We start from the raw sequence: 19,574 nt of genomic DNA on the forward strand, positions 1-19,574 counted from the left end.
TATATATATATATACATAGACACACACACACACACACACACACACATACAGTACACGCATACATACAAGTCAGAATTATTAGCCCCCTGTTTATTTTTTCCCCCAATTTCTGTTTAACAGAGAAAAGATTTTTCAGCATGTCATAATAATTTTAATGACTCTTTTCTAAAAACTGGTTTATTTTATCTTTGCCATGATGACTGTAAATAATATTTGGCTAGATATTTTTCAAGACACTTCTATACAACTTAAAGTGACATTTAAGGCCTTAACTAGGTTAATTAGGTTAACTAGGCAGGTTAGGGTAATTAGGCAAGTTATTGTATAACGATGATTTGTTCTGTAGCGTAGTATATAAAAAAATATATAACTTAAAGGGGCTAATAATGTCCCAAAAATGTTTTTAAAAAAATAAAAACTGCTTTTATTCTAGCCGAAATAAAGCAAATAAGACTTTCTCCAGAAGAAAAAAAATATTATCAGACATACTTTGAAAATTTCTTTGTTTTGTTTAACATTATATGAAAAATATTTTAAAAAGAAAATGAATCATGCAGGGGCTAATAATTCTGACTTCAATATATATAAAATTAAAACTAATTGTGTAAATGTAAGGCTAAAGATTGAAATGTATAGATGTAAAAATAGGACTGACACACAAAAATGTGTTAAAATGGCAGAAATGCACAGCAGAACAATATTGAACAATTTTACAATATTTTTGATTAAATAAATGCAGCCTTGGTGAGCAGGATAAGCTTATTTTAAAACATTTAAAAATCATGCTGACCCCAAACCTTTGGCCGGTAGTGTGTATATATATTATTAAGATTACCATGAGCTTCTGTGTGCTCCATGTTTGTTTGTTTGGTTTAATCCTCGTGATGTTAATTTCAGGTGATACGAGTCAGCAACCGAATCAGGTCAGTGATAATCTAATATTTCCTCTCATCTGGACAATAAAGGTCAATGTTTGTACCTCGGCATCAGCCTCAGGACACCCACTGTCTGACTGACTGCCAGCAAACACACCGCGACTCAGAGAGCCATCCTCCAGTTACATACACTTTATGCATTTTAATGCCTTCTGCAGTTCACCCAGTTCTGTCAACTTGTTGGAAACAGCATCATATGTCATCTGTGCAGTGCACACGGCGATATTAACAATCCTGGTGTAAATACTTAGAATCAAAAGTACCATTTTATTAAAGATCTGTCTTATGTTGCACTCACAAGTGGCAAATTAAGGACACTATGAATCCCATTTTGACTTTGTTCAATTGCAATGTGTAATGCTAAGATGTATGTATCCTTTTAACAAGTGTTTTCCATCAGAAAGATGAATTAGATGCCTTTAAAGAGCTGGAAACAGAGAATCGCATAGCAACCCGGCTCTATGTACACTCTCAAAATTAAAATTACAGGAACTGTCACTGGGGCAGTACCATTTCAAAAGGTATCCGTTTGCACCTAAAGGGTCCATAATGGTACCTCAAAGGAACTTTTTAGGTACAGCTGGGTACTAATATGTACCTTTGAGGTACCACTCTGGACTCTTTGGGTACAAATATGTATCTTTTGAAAAGGTACTGCCCCAGTGACAGTTCCTGTACCTTTATTTTTGAGAATGTAGCAAGAGCCAAAAATACATAGTTTAAATTATTGATATGCTTTTCATGCCAAAAATCATTAGAATATTAAGTAAAGATTATGTACTATGAAGATATTTTGTAAATTTGTTACTGAAAAGATATAAAAATATAGTTTTTGATGAGTAATTTGCACTGCTAAGAATTTCATTTGTTTAACTTAACATTTTTTCAATATTTCGATTTCCTTTGAACCCTCAGATTGCAGATATTGAAATATTTACATCTTGACCAAATATTATCCACTACTAAGTATACATGAATGGAAAGTTTATTCATTCAGCCTTCAAATTATGTAGAAATCTCAATTTCCAAACAATTGACACTTATGGTTTTTGTGGTAGAGAGTCACTGTGCTCTTAAAGGGGCAGTTCACACAAAGTTAAAATGTATTCGCCATTTACTCGCACTCAAGTGAAACTTTTTAGTGTAGATTTTTTTTCTGTTGGGCACAAAAGAAGATATTTTGAATGTTGGAAAGTGGTTGCCATTGACCATCCATAGTAGGAAAAACCAATACTATAGAAGTCAGTGGGTACAGATTTTCAACATTCTTCAAAATGTCTTCTTCTGTGTTCAACAGAAGAAATAAGAGGGTTTTAATTTTTGAATTTTAATTTTTGGGTGAACTATCACTTTAAGTAGTGTATATAGAATATGATCAAATATAAAATGGAGATTAAACTCAGAGAACACTTAATTTCTTTTGTAATATTTATCATTCAGAATTTAAAGGATTTTCTTATGATTTTAGCATGTAAAAGTGTTTTACAAAATTCAACAATTGCCCTTTATTTTTGAGGAAAACGCAAAAAAAGCTTACGCGTTTCAGACAGATACAGATGCTGATAGATGGAGCGTGAGAGAAAGACAGCATCAAAACAACTGTGTGTGTGTGTGTGCGCATGCTTTCACCTAGTGTTGTTCTCGCTTGACTGACTCTAAATCGATGGTCTTCAGGAGTTACAGTGAGGGTCCAGTTCAGTAAATGTTACTGTCTAGGACTATCAGCACACAACAATTCATCTGACAGAATGTTTTTTTCCTGATACTGTCACAACAAGGCTAGTACTGAACAGTCACTGTTTGTAGCTTGTTCAATGTCAGAACAATTTACCCAAAACTCACAATTTTTAAATAATTTGTCTATTTGTTATTTGATCAAAAACGCTTAAGTTAAGATAGTTCACCCTAAAATGAAACTTTATAGTTAATTTACTCACCCTCAAGCCATTTCTCACTCAAGTCTGCGTGAACTAGAAGTTGCTGAGATTTATTTCAGAATGCTGTACTTCATACTGCAACTGAATATTGAGAAGTGGGCGGGCTCTATTTTTGCACATTATTCCCTTGTAGCAAACTAACTGTAAGAGGGGCGTGGCTAAGAATATTTTGGCTGAAACCATGAAACTAATGTCAACAGAGAAGACCTAAACTCCAAACGTGGAAGTAAATACTCATACTTTGATTGAAGATTACCAAAACAAACAGTTTTTTTTTTTTTTTTTTTTTTTTTTGCGGTGGATTAGCTTGTACAGATTAATTGTTCTCCTAAAAAATATTAATAGCCAGCAAAATAAACTTAAGTTTTGATTTCACATACAGATTTTAATTTTTTTTTTTGCTGAATCTGTGATCCATGGTAATTCGTATTATGCAAGTCAATCATCATTTGTTTCGAGGTTAGTATGTAGTGCTGTCGCCTCACAGCAAAAAGGTCGCTGGTTCGAGCCTCGGCTCAGTTGGTGTTTCTGTGTGGAGTTTGTATGAGCTCCCTGCGTTCGCATGGGTTTCCTCCGGGTGCTCCGGTTTCCCCCACAGTCCAAAGACATGCGGTACAGGTGAATTGGGTAAGCTAAATTGTCCATAGTGTATGAGTGTGTGTGTGAATGTGTGTTTGGATGTTTCCCAGAGATGGGTTGCGGCTGGAAGGGCATCCGTTACGTAAAAATTTGCTGGATAAGTTGGCGGTTCATTCCGCTGTGGCGACCCCGGATTAATAAAGGGACTAAGCCGACAAGAAAATGAATGAATGAATGAATGAATGAATGAATGCCAGGCTGATCTCACGAAGAAAAGCAATTATTTTACGTTTTTGTCAATTTAGTGGATAATTCGTAAGAGTTCAGTCGTATGAAAATCTACAATTTTAAAAAAGAGGCGTGGAACCCAACCCAGCGCGGCCCCAAACCCAACCGTCATAGGGGGATAAGCAAATTGTATTAAATTGTACAAATGAAATCATACGAATTAACGTTCGAGGTTACTAAAGTAACCCTTCGTTCCCCGAGGAGGGGAACGGAAGCACTATAAGTGGATTTGATTTGTAAAATCCACGCATTGGGAGGATTCGGATCAGAAGCCGCTTGTCTGGAGAGTATTGAACGGGCCAATGAATGAAATTAATTGGCAGCGTAAGCCTGCGCAGGTGTGCGACATCTGCAATTATCTCAGCATATAAGCACACCTGAAGCCAGCAGACGCCATCCTTTTAAGCTGAAGAGACTTTCAAACAGCTAAGGGACAGTCATTATGGCGACGGAGTATAGTGCTTCCGTTCCCCTCCTCGGGGAACAAAGGGTTACTTTAGTAACCTCGAACGTTCCCCTTCGGGGGGAACTTCAGCACTATAAGTGGATTTGATTTGTAAAATCCACGCATTGGGAGCCCATTGAAAGCGCCATAATGACTGCACCTTACCAACACCCCCGATGAGGAGATAGTCAAGCAAGCGTGACGCACCCACATCATGGGGGGCGCGGTCCTCCAACGTGTCCCTGGCCCTAATTTATCCTACTTCAACAGAAGTTTTACGGATTTAGATATATTTTTTGGGAAGTCGTGAGCATCTAGATAATTCTAGGAAATACGACAGTACGTTGGGAAGCGTGCAATCCCGATAGGGAGGACGCTGCGGAGGCCATCCGTTACCCAAGGGGGGGATAGATGGCAGAATTTACATATGGACTAGCCCTAAAAAGGGGGAGTACGCATAGCAAAAGAGTGGTTAGCGGAGAGGGAAGACACGGGTCCGCCCAGGGGGGGGACTTAACCGTGGCGGAATAAGCATATGGGATCGCCTAGTGGGGATCACGCATAGCAGGCACCTATACCCAAAACGCGGGCTGACCAGCGGGCAGACCTACAACGTAGTGGGCCAGCAAGTGACTCCTCCGCTGAGTCAGTGCTGGGGGCCACGGAGGAATCTGCAGGGCTCACCTGACGGGGAACTTTACTGACAGATAAAAAAGGCGCACGTACCTCCGTGTTAGGGAGAATGGCGCAGCAAGCGTGTTTCAACACCCTACCGAGTTGTCTCCTCAATCACCAAAGGGTTACCTAATACCCTTGAGGAAACCGGCTCCACTCGCAGATTGTAAAACCTTGCAAATGTGTTGGGTGTCGCCCAGCCCGCAGCTCTACAGATGTCTGTTAGAGAGGCGCCGCGTGCACGCGCCCAAGAGGATGCAACGCTCCGAGTGGAGTGTGCACGAACTCCCGGGGGACACGGCTGACCTCGACTCGAATAAGCGAGTGAAATGGCATCCACAATCCAGTGGGATAATCTTTGTTTTGATACGGCACTTCCCTGCTGCCGACCGCCATAACAGACAAAGAGCTGCTCAGATGATCTAAAATTCTGAGTACGGTCCACATAAATGCGCAGAGCGCGAACTGGACAAAGTAAAGAAAGGGCTGGGTCTGCCTCCTCCAGGGGCAGCGCTTGCAGGTTCACTACCTGATCTCTAAAGGGGGTGGTAGGAACCTTGGGCACATAACCGAGGCGGGGTCTCAGGATGACGTGAGAGTAATCCGGCCCGAATTCCAGGCACGAGTCACTGACCGAAAATGCCTCCAGGTCCCCGACCCTCTTGATGGAGGCCAACGCAACCAGCAGAGCTGTCTTCAGGGACAGAAATCTTAGAGATACTGATTCGAGTGGCTCAAAGGGATCGGATCGCAGACTCGTGAGAACGAGGGCGAGATCCCAAGAGGGCATGAGAGGGGGGCGAGATGGATTAATTCGCCTAGCACCCCTAAGGAACTGGATGACCAGGTTATGCTTTCCCACGGTGCCGCCAGCTACCGCGCTATGATAAGCAGAGATGGCGGCCACGTAAACCTTGAGAGTGGAGGGCGACAGCCTGCTGTCCAACTTCTCTTGAAGGAAAGAGAGCACAACACTAATCTGGCAATTTCGGGGGTCTTCTCTGCGAGAGACGCACCATTCAGTGAATAGACTCCACTTCAGGGCGTAGGCGCGCCTCGTGGAGGGGGCTCTAGCCTGAGTGATGGTATTAACCACCGCAGTCGGTAGGTTACCTAAGTCTTCCTCGCGTCTAGGGACCACACGTGGAGGTTCCAAAGATCGGGGCGAGGGTGCCAGATGGTGCCCTGTCCCTGAGAGAGTAGGTCCTCTCTCAAAGGGATCCGCCAGGGGAGGGCCGTCGCGAGGAGTGAGAGCTCTGATATCCAGGTCCGGTTGGGCCAAAGGGGCGCAACTAGCAAAACCTGTTCCTCGTCCTCCCTGACCTTGCACAGAAACTGCGCGAGCAGGCTCACTGGGGGAAACGCATACTTGCGCATGCCCCGAGGCCAGCTGTGGGCCAGTGCATCCGTGCCGAGAGAGCCCTCGGTCAGGGAAAAAAACAACTGGCAGTGAGCGTTCTCGGGGGAAGCAAACAGATCGATCTGGGCCTCCCCGAATCGCGCCCATATCAGCTGAACAGACTCGGGGTGGAGTCTCCATTCTCCAGGACGTAACAGCTGTCGTGAGAGCGCATCGGCTGCACGATTGAGCGTGCCTGGGACGTGAATGGCGCGCAGCGATTTCAGCCGCGGGTGACTCCAGAGGAGCTGACGGCGGGCGAGCTGAGACATGCGGCGAGAGCGCATACCCCCCATGCGGTTGATATACGCCGCCGCCGCCATACTGTCCGTCCTGACCAGCACGTGTTGCCGCTCCAGCACCGGTAAAAAGCGGTGGAGAGCGAGGAACACTGCCAACAGCTCTAGGCGATTGATATGCCAATGCAGCTGGGCACCCTTCCAGAGGCCCGCAGCCGCATGCCCGCGACACACGGCCCCCCAACCCGTGTTGGAAGCGTCTGTTGAAACAGCAACATGGCTGGACGCCTGTCCTAGAGGCACACCGGCCTGTAGGAACGAGGGGTCGTTCCAAGGGCTGAGGGCGCGGCGACACAGCGAAGTAACCGAGACCCGGTGTGTGCCCGCGTGCCATGCGCGTCTGGGGACCCGATCGTGAAGCCAGTGCTGAAGTGGTCTCATATGGAGCAACCCGAGCGGCGTGACGGCGGCTGCGGATGCCATATGCCCCAGGAGCCTCTGAAAGAACTTCAGTGGGACCACTAGTTTGCTGTCGAGCTCCCTCAGACAGTTCAGCAACAGGCGAGCGCGTTCCTCAGAGAGGTGCGCTACCATGGTGATCGAGTCCAGCTCCATCCCGAGAAAAGAAATCCTCTGCACGGGGGCGAGTTTGCTCTTTTCTCGGTTGACCTGAAGCCCCAGTAGGCGGAGATGCCGAAGCACCTTGTCCCTGTGCATAATCAATTGCTCCCGCGAGTGGGCTAAAATCAGCCAGTCGTCGAGATAATTGAGTATGCGAATGCCTGCGAGCCGAAGGGGCGCTAGGGCACCCTCCGCGAGTTTGGTGAAGACCCGCGGAGACAGAGAGAGCCCGAAGGGGAGGACCTTGTACTGCCACGCTCGACCCTCGAACGCAAACCGCAGAAATTGGCGGTGGCGTGGAAGAATGGAGACATGGAAATACGCGTCCTTCAGGTCTATGGCTGCAAACCAATCCCGAGGACGAACGCATTGGAGAATGCGCCTCTGCGTGAGCATTCTGAACGGCAGCCTGTGCAGACAGCGGTTCAAAACGCGCAGATCTAGGATTGTCCGTGACCCACCGCTCTTTTTGGGTACGATGAAGTATGGGCTGTAAAACCCACTCTCCATCTCGGCTGGAGGAACCGGCTCGATTGCACCCTTCGCCAGGAGGGCAGCAATCTCCTCTCGCAAGACAGGGGCGGACAGGGGGTTGACCCTGGAGGAATACACGCCCGTAAACTTGGGGGGCCGTTTCGCGAACTGAATCGCGTAACCGAGTCTGATTGTGCGTATGAGCCACCGCGAGGGGCTGGCCCGCGCTAACCAGGCAGGCAGAGCCCTCGCTAATGGAGTCATCGCTACAATCGCTGACGTACCAGCGGTGGGGCAGCGCGGAGTGGGTGTGCTGATCCGGGAAGCACGAGGGTCCCGCGGAAGAGCTGGAGGAGAGCGATTCGCTCTGGCTCCGCACCCTGACTCCGGAGAGGGGGCTGGAGGGCTGAGGGAAGGGAGACCGTCCCCCCAGCGCTCGTGAGCCACTGGCGAAGCACGTAGAGTCTGCGAGCCGGAAGGCAGCGCGTCCCGGACTGGCAGAACTCGTGCAGTCACATCCGGGGAAGGGAAAAAGTGCTCTTTTACTGATGTTTTGGTGGCACTGAAAAGTACCGTTGTTATCGGGGCCCCGCCCTCCAGCGGGGAAAGAGCAAGTTTCCTCTTCTCCGGATGGCCTGTCTCAGGGACGCTTCGCGGTCCGTTTACCGGACTTAACGGCGCCCTGGGCAGGAGGGGCTGCCTGCTTTCGAGGTGAACGCCGCGCCCGCTTGGCCGGAGGCGCAGGCGGGGGCGGGGCAGCACTCGTTGGCGGGCGCCCTCGGCGAGGAACAGCGGAGGTGGATGGCTCGGCGGGCGGAGCGGGCTTACGGCCACGCCGATAGATGACATTGCCCATCGCATCCGACTGCTCTTTCACCGCCTTGAATTCCTGGGTGAATTCACCGACGGTGTCGCCGAACAGGCCAGCCTGGGATATGGGCGAGTCAAGAAAGCGAACTTTGTCGACGTCGCGCATATCGGCCAGGTTTAGTGTGGACATTGTCCTCCCCAGCGCACACGCGGCGGACTTAGTAGTCCGAAGAGCATAGTCGGTCGCGGTGCGCAGCTCATGTAATAAGCTTGGGTTGGACCCGCCCTCGTGCAGCTCGGCCAGCGCCTGCGCTTGGTAGCGCTGGTAGGTGGCCATCGCGTGCAAAGCAGAAGCAGCCTGGCCCGCAGCCTTATAAGCTCTGGCTCCGAGGGAGGCAGACAACCTACAGGCTTTGGACGGGAGGCGGGGCAAACCCCGCCACGTAGAGGCGCCGCGCGGACAAAGATTGACCGCGATAGCGCGCTCCACTGACGGGATCGCCTCATACCCCCTGGCAGCTCCGCCGTCAAGGGCGGTGAGGGCGGAGGCACTCGCAGCACGGGCAGAGAAAGGTGCCCTCCAAGACTGCGTGAGCCTACTGTGCACTTCCGGGAAGAAGGGGACGAGAGGCTTCGAAGGCTTCGCCTTCTGGTCCTCTACGTAGCACCCATCTAGTCGGTCCGGCCGCGGAGCTGGGGGATAAACCATCTCCAACCCCACGGCCGAAGCAGCCCGGGAAAGCACGGCTAACATGTCCGCTTCAGGATCCGATTTGACAGCGCTCACCTGCCCGGAGGGGGCGAGCGGGTCCGGATCTTCGTCGGACAGTGAAAGCCCACCCTCCGATGCCGCGGAGGACATCTGATCTCCGGTGTCAGCGAGTGTGAGAGCTACCATCTGGTTAGACGGATCACTCTCACCACCCGAAGCTTGGATGGAGCGCCGTGAGGAGCGAGAGGTCCGCGAGCCCGTGGGCGGCGGATTATCTCCCGCTGAAACCCTCAGATCTGCCCGAGCGCCCGCTGCTTTTTTAGAACAGGAGGCAACTGGGGTGGCTCGCTCTCTTGCGAAAGTTAGCCGCGATCTTAGCTGTGCAACGGTCATGGCATCGCAATGACGACATGAACCGCCCGCGAGCACCGCATTAACATGCTGGACCCCCAAACATGCAATGCAGTGATCGTGTCCATCATCCGGAGCCAGGAAACCCCCACATCCAGAAACGCACAGTCGGAGCGCCATCCTGAAAAGGACGTGCTGCACGACTGTGTTGCTCTTTTAGGAAAGTTGCAACTATACGCACCGCTCTGGAGGACCGGACCCAAAGAACCGCAGGCAAGGGAGTAACCCAGCTCGACCGTCTGCCACCGCGAAGACCCACTCTGGACCGGGAGACACACTCGTTCGCTCTGAAGTGCTGATCAGCAAGAGGAACCCTCATCGACTCACTCAGAAAGGATCTGAAGCGAAAAGGATGGCGTCTGCTGGCTTCAGGTGTGCTTATATGCTGAGATAATTGCAGATGTCGCACACCTGCGCAGGCTTACGCTGCCAATTAATTTCATTCATTGGCCCGTTCAATACTCTCCAGACAAGCGGCTTCTGATCCGAATCCTCCCAATGCGTGGATTTTACAAATCAAATCCACTTATAGTGCTGAAGTTCCCCCCGAAGGGGAACCACAAAAACTTACAAATTGCTGTGAGATGTGTGTTAAAAATACACATAAAAAATCAATTCTAAATCAGTCTAAATCCTGCATTCTAGATCGTTGTTATCAAATCGATTTTCATTTTTTATGTTTTTGACATCAAGGGCCCCTAAAATTTAACTTAAATTTACAAACTTAAACTTAAAAGTTTTGTTTAGTCTTTTTTACCAGTTTGCAAACAAACTTTACTAAACAAACTTTTACTTAACGAATGCTCATTTGCACTCAACTTCCCAGCAGGCACAGGACGTCAACATGACATCAGATTGGCGTTGTATTTCATCATTGTGAGACATTGCTTTTTGTTTGAAAATGAAAATCAGGTTGACGTCAGAACTTAACGTCAAGCTGAAATCAATGTCCGATGTTGGACAGATGTTGCATTTTAGTTATTTTCCAATGCAACATAAAAAAACTAAATGCCAATGTCTAACTGTAATGTGACAGGGATGCTGACAACAGGAAGTGCAGATCCAAATGCAGGTTTATTAAACAGAATGGTCAGGCAAGCAATAGTCAATACAACGGCAAACAGATAGGTAATCTAGAATCGTAGTCATAAACAGGCAGATGGTCAATACAGGCAGGCAGCAGGCAACGTAAAACAAACAAAACAAAGCAAGGTTTAAACACGAAAGGCAAGGCAAGGAAAACACATCGTAGTGCTCACGGTACAGTTTACAGGACTCAGCACTGAAGTTTGTGTGTCTGCTGTATAAATAGTCCTAGTAATCAGTTCATGAGTAGCTTCAGCTGTGTATGTCTGCAATCATGGGGATCGATACCAGGTGTGTGAGTCGTGCATGACTGGATCTTGTAGTCCATTTAATGGTGGATTTGTAGTTCTATGCAATACCTTTTGTTTACCAGCGATCTGCACAGGCTGGATCGCTGGTGATCATGACACTAATGATGTTACAGCTTGACGTTATGGGAACATTACCAATGTGACGTTTATCAGACGTTGGATTTTGGTTGCCATATCTGATGAACTTAACATGGTTTAAGATGTTGGCTCAATGGTGGATTTTGGTTACTTTCCAATGGAGCCTAAAATCAACCAAATATCAGCGTCATTTCACATCATTGTTGGACGTCAACAGAACATTGTCCTTAGATGCTACCGACCTAAATCTAACCTAATAGCAAAGTCTCATGATGTTGTGTGTCTGCTGGGTTACTAAATTTTTCCATTATTATTTGTAGTGTGTTTAGTTGCTGCAATTTTCAAACAAACCTAAATATACACTGTAACCCTAAATGTTTCATTTCCTAAATTTAATTTTCATCAAAAATACTTTACCTGCACTTTGTTGTTAGTTTTGTCACCACACTTTGCAAATAAATCCTATATAATGATATTTATACATCAAACAAACACTAAAAATAAGCTTTTATTGTTCACGAGAATTATGATGATTTAGTTTTTGCATTGTTATTGTTTGTGTAAATATGTGCGCGTGTGTCTGTGCATTTGTTTTTCATTTAGAAAGAACTATTTTTTTTTTTTATATTTTTTATTCTTGTTTCGTCTTGTCACAACAATTCGGGAACAAACTAGACCAAACAGAAAAAGGCATTTTTGTTCCACTTGTCAACCTAGTTACAAAATAAAACGTTAAACACCTTCTAATAAACAAATATACATTGACAACAGCCACAACGCGAAGCTCGTCATACAATCAGAAATATATAGTTTGCGGTTGCACTCGGAGGAAAAAGCGGTCGATCTGATCTACATTTATTATCATGTGTGTTTACAGAGGTGTCGTGCGGCGGCCCCGTTTTCCTTTATCTGTCAGCGCTGAAAACACACACGCCGTCTGTAATGCGTGTTGATGGAGGCAGGTTAAGACCTCAGAAACGTGTGTGTGTGTGTGTGTGTGAAGGGTTTTGAGAGGGAGGTTAAAGGGGGAGTCTGGCTTTATGTGAGGGTGTTTTGACAGTAGCGCCGCCGTCAGCTTCATACAGTGTGTCTGGGTTTCACCATATGAATTTCCCTCAGGTAAACGAGGAAAACCGCCTCGACCAAACACAAAGACCGCACCAGAGCCCTCATACTAATGATATTTCTGCGTGACTTGTTTATTTGTTTTTTGCTTTTCATGTATTAGGCCTACTTAAATTGATATACTGACTAATTTGTTACCAGAACATCAATTTATAACAAATGTTATCTAAAAAATGATGTATTAATGATGTATATGATAAATTTAAAAACAAATCAGTTGAGGAGATTAAGTACACAAACAAAGGCTGCATTTTGTTTGTAATTACACTGGCTGATAAAATTTGCTTTCTTAAAGGAAAATTTGTAATGGTTAGCTGTCTAATTTACATTAAAAAATGCATGTAGTACTCAGGGGCGGACTTAGTGATCTGGGGGCCCTAAGCAATTCCAGGTATGGGGCCCTAGCATTTTAAAATTAATCTACACGTTTAAAAAAAAGTAGGCTATTTAAATAAATAAATAAATAAATAAATATATATATATATATATATATATATATATATATATATATATATATATATATATATATATATATATATATATATATATATATATATATATATAAAGTATACAACATATTTAAAGTATCTTTTAATATTTGAAGAAACCTTAATCTTTTTAATGTCAAATTAAAAGCAATAAACTTATAAAATAAAAACAAGTTTACAAACTATGTACAGCAGTACAGTCCAAACTTGGTCCTGCAGATTTTAGCTCCAGCTTTCCTCAACACACCTACACGGATGTTTCTAGAAAGCCCAGTAAGAGCTTGATTAGTTGCCCAGGTGTGTCTGATTGGGGTTGGACGGAACGTTCCATTATTCAAGAGGGCCCCCGATTTTGAAAAGAAATAATAACCTTAAAATCTTAACAGTTAGACAGATTTTACAACATACGATAGACAAAGTATAAAAGAGCTATATAATTAATATAGGCTTCTTGGCATTGGTCGGGAGCCACTAATTCGAATACTTACCTTGCTTACTGGTTAAGTCCGCCCCTGATAGTGCTTATAGATAGTACAGATAGTTCAAACAAACGTTTTTTGAAAACACTTTTTTTGCCATTTTTGTTGCAAAAGGTTTTTTTTTACTGCAAATAGTGTAAAATAAGGTTTCATGGCTGATTTATAGCATTTCGATTGCCATTAAAATAAAGAACAAATACCAAATGTTTAGCTAAAGAAAAACTAGTATTTATTTGTTCCACTTTTGACTAAAAAGTTAGAAAATACAAAGAAATATTATTTGATTGTATAATTAACTAAATTAAACAAACATTTAGATATTCAGTGTTTGTTTGACTTATCACAATTTACAAAATGCAAATGTTGTTAGCGTATCATTTTTTGTTTGTCATACAACAATGTCAATATATAACAGTTCTGTCTGGCTCTTAAATCTGATTGATAGCCATGCGATATTCTACCACTAACAGCACTCGTACTGCCTCTTCACCCTTGTGTATTACTTCACCCACATACAGCAACAAGCAGAGGACACTCTACAGTTTGACAAATAGTACTGCTTTTGGGCAACATAATGTACTTTTGAGGCTTTTTAGTCGAGAATGTAGTTTAGAACTATGCAGTTTATTTAAAAGAATAATACCTATTTTTAATGTTTGGAATTTCTGAGAGACAGCGCGTCGGCGGCCATTAACCTGTCTTTGAGCAAAGACGGTTGATGATGTTTATCCACAAGATGGTGACAGAGACAGCATAATAAGCCCTAAGAGGAGGTAAAATACAGCGTCATTTTAAACTACAGCTGATCAAATCATTATTAAACAGGTAAATGACTTTCTAAGCCGATCTCTCTCTTTGAGAGAGTTTGAATTAGTTTGATCAGGTGTGTTTAATTAGGGTTGGAACTAAACTGTGCAGAGCTGCGGCCCTTTTGGAACTGAGTTTGACACCTGTGTTGTGGTGCTTTATTTTTACCATAGTAATATTGTGATCTACCAATTGCAACAGAGAAATACTGGGAAATCTCTGTAGACTGATGACATTTCATGCCGTTCAGCCGTATAATATTAAAATTTGAGTAAAATCACCTGTTTTGTCATCACTTTAAACATTACACTAGTGAATCATTCAAATATTAGCTCTAAAGTGACGTTTCTGCTATTTCATGATTTCTGCTGTTTCTGATTTCAGCTGCAGATGTAAATGAATGGCGGAAGAAAGTACTTCCTCTTACAAAAGGGTTTTGAGACTCTTCGTGTTTGATATTTTATTTTATACAAGCGATTACGCCATTGAACTGTTGTATTTACGCAATATCACATTCGTAGCAGTGCGATATAGATGTATGTTGTCACTGGTGGGACACTAACAGACATCTATGCCGATATACAGCCACATTGCACTACTACTCGTGTGATCTATATATATATATATATATATATATATATATATATATATATATATATATATATATATATATATATATATATGTGTGTGTGTGTGTGTGTGTGTGTGTGTGTGTATGTATATGTACAGTAAAAAATACACACACACACAGACATATATATATATATATATATATATATATATATATATATATATATATATATATATATATATATATATATATATATATATATATATATATATATATTAAAGTACAAAAATGTACAAAACTGTACAAAAATGTCTTTTTGTACATATTTATAAACGTTTTGTAAAGGCGAACAATTTAAAAAAAACGATTTTTTTTCCTTTAGCTAAACAATTTATGACTGTTTTTAACCACTTTTTGTAAATAATATTGCAAGACTCTAATTAATCTTTTTTTCTAGTTTTGTCTTTTTATGCAGAATATAAAAAACTTTAGTTTTGACATTATTTGTTATAACTATATGCAGCCTTTTATGTAAAGACAAAGTTAAGTATCATTTTTCGTTAAACAGTTTTTGTTTTAGCAGACTATGTAATTTGCAAACCAAATGTTACTGTGATACACTACCAAATGACACACTGTACATTTGTCCTAAAAACCCTGTAACAGCTTCCAATAAAGAATTAGTTTTTTGAATAAAAATGCTGCTTCTCCATATACAGTATTTACCATTTTAGGTTGCGATTTCGTGGTGAGACGCTTAACAAGCACAAACATTGTTAAACCAGACTTTTAGCATTTTATGTTTCTTACAATTCATAAAACACAAACAAACAAGCTTAGATCATACATTTAGCATTTTGTTTGCAAACCCTTTTGGCAGCACAACTAAGAGCGAGCTGAAATTGTCATGCAAAAAAATGACTGTTTACCAAAGATGTCAAATGAAGTATAGTTTGTTTCTGACGCTCTTGTTCTGGCTAACCTTGTAAACGTCCATCTGTGGAAAACAGTTTATTCTCTGCAGTCTCGCCCTGTGCTGGTGTGACAGAAACTGACAGAATGCTTTAGTGTGACAATGATTTCAGCCTTACTAAATGTCACCGTTCTGCTCGCTTTCCCTCAACACATATCTCTGTGTGTGTCTGTGTCTGTGTGTGTGTGTGTGTGTGTGTGTGTGTGTGTGTGTGTGTGTGTGTGTGTGTGTGCGTGTGTGTGTGTGTGTGTGTGTGTGTGTGCGTGTGTGTGTGTATGTGCTTGTGTGTGTCTGTGTGTGTGTGTGTGTGTGTGGCTTGCGGCAATTCTGCTCCACATGCACACAAACACAGAAACCTGCCAGCACATAGGAAAACTTGTGATCAGAGCAGAAAGCAGGTGACTGCAGAATAACACATTTTATGTATTGCCTAGGTTTTCGTTTTTGGACACTTTAATTTTTTCCAGTTCTTTTCCTTGGACACTAAAATCTCAACATTTTATAACCACTTGTCTATCAGACAACACAAAGCAAACCAGCCACAATCATATGCAAACCATTGTTCACCCAGCTAACAGGGTTCTAAAAATATTTTTAAATGCTCTAATTGTTCAAAATGTCCATTTTTTATATGCGATATGTTAAAGCTAATTTTTGGTTATAACAACGTTATTAATTTTTGGTTATAGCAACATTACACAGACATATTAGTCATGTTATTGTATGAATGTACTCAGCATGTCATTAATTTCCTTCAACTTAGTCCCTATTTCTGAGGTCACCACAGCGGAATGAACCACCAACTATTCCAGCATATGTTTTACACAGTGGATACCCTTCCAGTCACAACGTAGTATTGGGAAACACCCATACACACTTTTCACACACATACACTGTGGCCAATTTTAGTTTGTTCAATTCACCTATATCACATGTCCTTGGACTGTAGGGGAAACCGAAGCACACGGAGGAAATCCACGCCAACACGGGGATAACATGCAAACTCCACACAGAAATGCCAACTGGCCCAGCCGGGACTCAAACTAGCAAGCTTCTTGCTGTGAGGCAACAATGCTATGCACTGAGCCACCGTGCTGCCCTCAGAATGCTATTCAAAACATTATTAGAACATCCCATTCACATTATATTAAGAATGGTGTTCGCTTCATTTTTTTTTTCAGTTTAGTCCCTCTATTAATGAGGGGTCACCACAGCGGAATGAACTGCCAACTTATCCAGCGTATGTTATACGCAGCGGATACCCTTCCAACTGCAACCCATCACTGAGAAACACCATACACTCTCATCCATTCACACTCATACACTACGGACAATTTAGCTCACCCAATTCACCTGTAGCTCATGTCTTTGGACTGTGGGGGAAACCGGAGCATGGGTTAAGTCGCTTTTCCTCCAAAGTGAGAATAAAAGAGACACTTCAAATCATCAGAGAACAACAGTAAATGAACTCTAGGACAAGTCTTACCAGTTATTTTAGATACGGAGAGATTTTGTCTACTTGGAAATAAAAGGTTCTATCTAAGTTCTGAATGATTTTGAGATATTGAGCTTCAAAGTTTTTGCATTCCATAGCAAACAGTATGTGTGTAACATTTGTTTTTTAAATAATATGTCTGAAAATGTAAACAACTTATATAAAAAGCATCCCTTAATGTAAATAAGTTGTCAACTAATAAGAATATGTCAATCACTCAATTTTGACAAAAATGTCAGATAGAACCTTATAATTCTAAAGTGACTGTTTGTCAAGCCCACTAACCAGTGTGGAGCACACTCAGTGTTGCACAATGTTTTCCACAAAGTATAATGAGTACTAAGAAGGTGTCTGATGCATATAGAGAGGAAAAGAATCCTACCCAGGCTCATTTTGAAAATGTGCCCCTATATACATTTTTGGAGAGTGTCAAATATGTTCCAGGAGCTATGTTTTTTGCAGTTTTTGTGAATCCACCAGAGGCTGCTGTGCACTCTTTTTTTTAGATCTCAAATTTCTCTCGAATGCCATTCGCGCCTGCTCTTCTTGCGTAAATCAGATTTTGACTGACTGACTGATCGACTGACCCACTCTCCTCCTTCCCTAAGCACAACCAAAAGTGTTTTCAAAAGCACTGATTGACCAGCCCACCCACTTCCCTAAACCCAACTGACAGTTTTAAAAAGCAATCCAGAAAAAGAAAAGCCCCTCGCCTGATTTTTACCACGTTTTCGGATTTCACCACATTCTCACCCTGTTATTTACTTGTTTATTTTATTTTTTGGCATTTGTTTTTGTCTTACCCGCTTTTTGGAATTGTTCTTCACCACACTCGAATCCTGTCATTGCGGTCAACTCCTCTCTGCATCTCAAGTCCACCGGCTACTAGACAAACTGGTAACAGATGGAAAGCCATCAACACGGAGTTAAGCGGTCTGCTGGTAAGCACGAAAAAAAATGGCATCATACCTCCCTGTAACATTTGTTTTAAAGATGAAATGCAGCCTTACATACTTCTGGCTAAATAATTTGCGATCTCCAGAAATGTATATAGGGCTACATTTTCAGAATGAGCCTATGCTGAAAGAATGTGTCCCCTACAGGTGGTTTGTGAAACATTATTTAAAAAAAAAACATTATTACATACAAACTTTTAAGGAACGTTACAGAATGTTCTGAGAACACTTCCTGTTAGCTTTCTTTTTCAAAGCTCCTTTTATACTCAATCTCTTCAGTCTCTTGCTGTACTGAAATTAAATGCTTGTTTTTTCCTCTCCCGAATGAGAGCAGGGTGCAGAACAGAAGTCGGGCACAGATCAGAAGCTGTGTTCCCCAGGACAGAGAGACTCTTCTGGGCGCTGCTGAACTGACAGCCCCTGGAGCTGCTGCACAAAGCTCTGCGCAAATTGAACTGACAGCAGCTTCTCCACACAAACTAGGGAAGAATTGTGCTGGAATTGGGTATGTTGCTTATAGATAACAAAAAACAACAATTTCTGTCGTGCTTACCCTCATGCTAAAGTACTCATGTAGAGCTTTCAGCAGCAGTGTGACACTAATTTTAATTCATGACTGAATTGCAGATGATCCTGATCATGTTATTGATTCTTTTTATTGAATCAATAACATGTAGCGTCTTTCAAGAATCAAAAGTATATAGCATAACAAATTTAAACAACCTAGGCTTGTTGAAAATATGTGCCCAGGGCAACATTTTTAAGAACCGAGAAATACGTACCCTAGACTACGTTTTCTTGCAGTTTTTGTTTTACAAATTCACTAGAGAGAACTATGTACACTTTTGACAACCTCAAATATGTTACAAGGCCTTGTTTTCTCATACATGCCATTTGTCTAAAATTCACCCGAGGGTTTTGTGTATGTTATTGGCTTTCTCAACGTTCTTCTTGCGTGCGACCAGGAGAGAGGCCGGTCGGCTTGTTTTCATGCATAATATATCAGCTTGATTTCTTGACTGACTCAACCACCCCTTCCCAAAACCCAACCGATAGTGTTTTCAAAAGCAAACTAGAAAAAAGAAACAAATGCTTCTACTTTTTCACACTGCTCTTTTTTTGGGTTCCATTTTACCTGGTTTCTGTAACAGTCCTTTGCCAGACAATAACCCCGGTCGGCTTTGCTTTTTTGTTTAGCTGTAGAGTAAAGTGGCTGCCAAATGGTTCCCATTTTTTATTTCATTTGTGTGTGTGTGTGTGTGTGTGTATGTGTAAGTTTTTGTGAAACTTGAGTAATATGACTCTCTTGAATCAGCCTTTTTACTGAAATCTGGTGAATATACAGCGCCATCAGTGTAGTCTGGATCCCAAACAAATGACTCCACAGAGTGTTTAATCCCATTATGTTTGTGAATCCTGAAGTAATCAATCTTAAGAACCAATCCTATTTAATAAATCAACAACATACAGCTTTACCAGTGTAGTCTGGAGCAAAATCTCAGCTCTTTTTTCAATGATTTTCCAACTTACAGTGCGACCAATGTTGTTCAGTTTTATACAAATCACTGAATGAATGGGCTTTTTTTTTTTTTTTTAGCTCTTTAGGGCTCTTATTTTGTCCTTTACAGCCATTAAGCTATAATATGACTTTCACGTAAACTCAAATGTAATATGTTTTTA

The sequence above is a fragment of the Danio rerio genome, chromosome 22, assembly GCF_049306965.1.
Source record: "Danio rerio strain Tuebingen ecotype United States chromosome 22, GRCz12tu, whole genome shotgun sequence".
In the NCBI taxonomy this organism is placed as follows: Eukaryota; Metazoa; Chordata; class Actinopteri; order Cypriniformes; family Danionidae; genus Danio; species Danio rerio.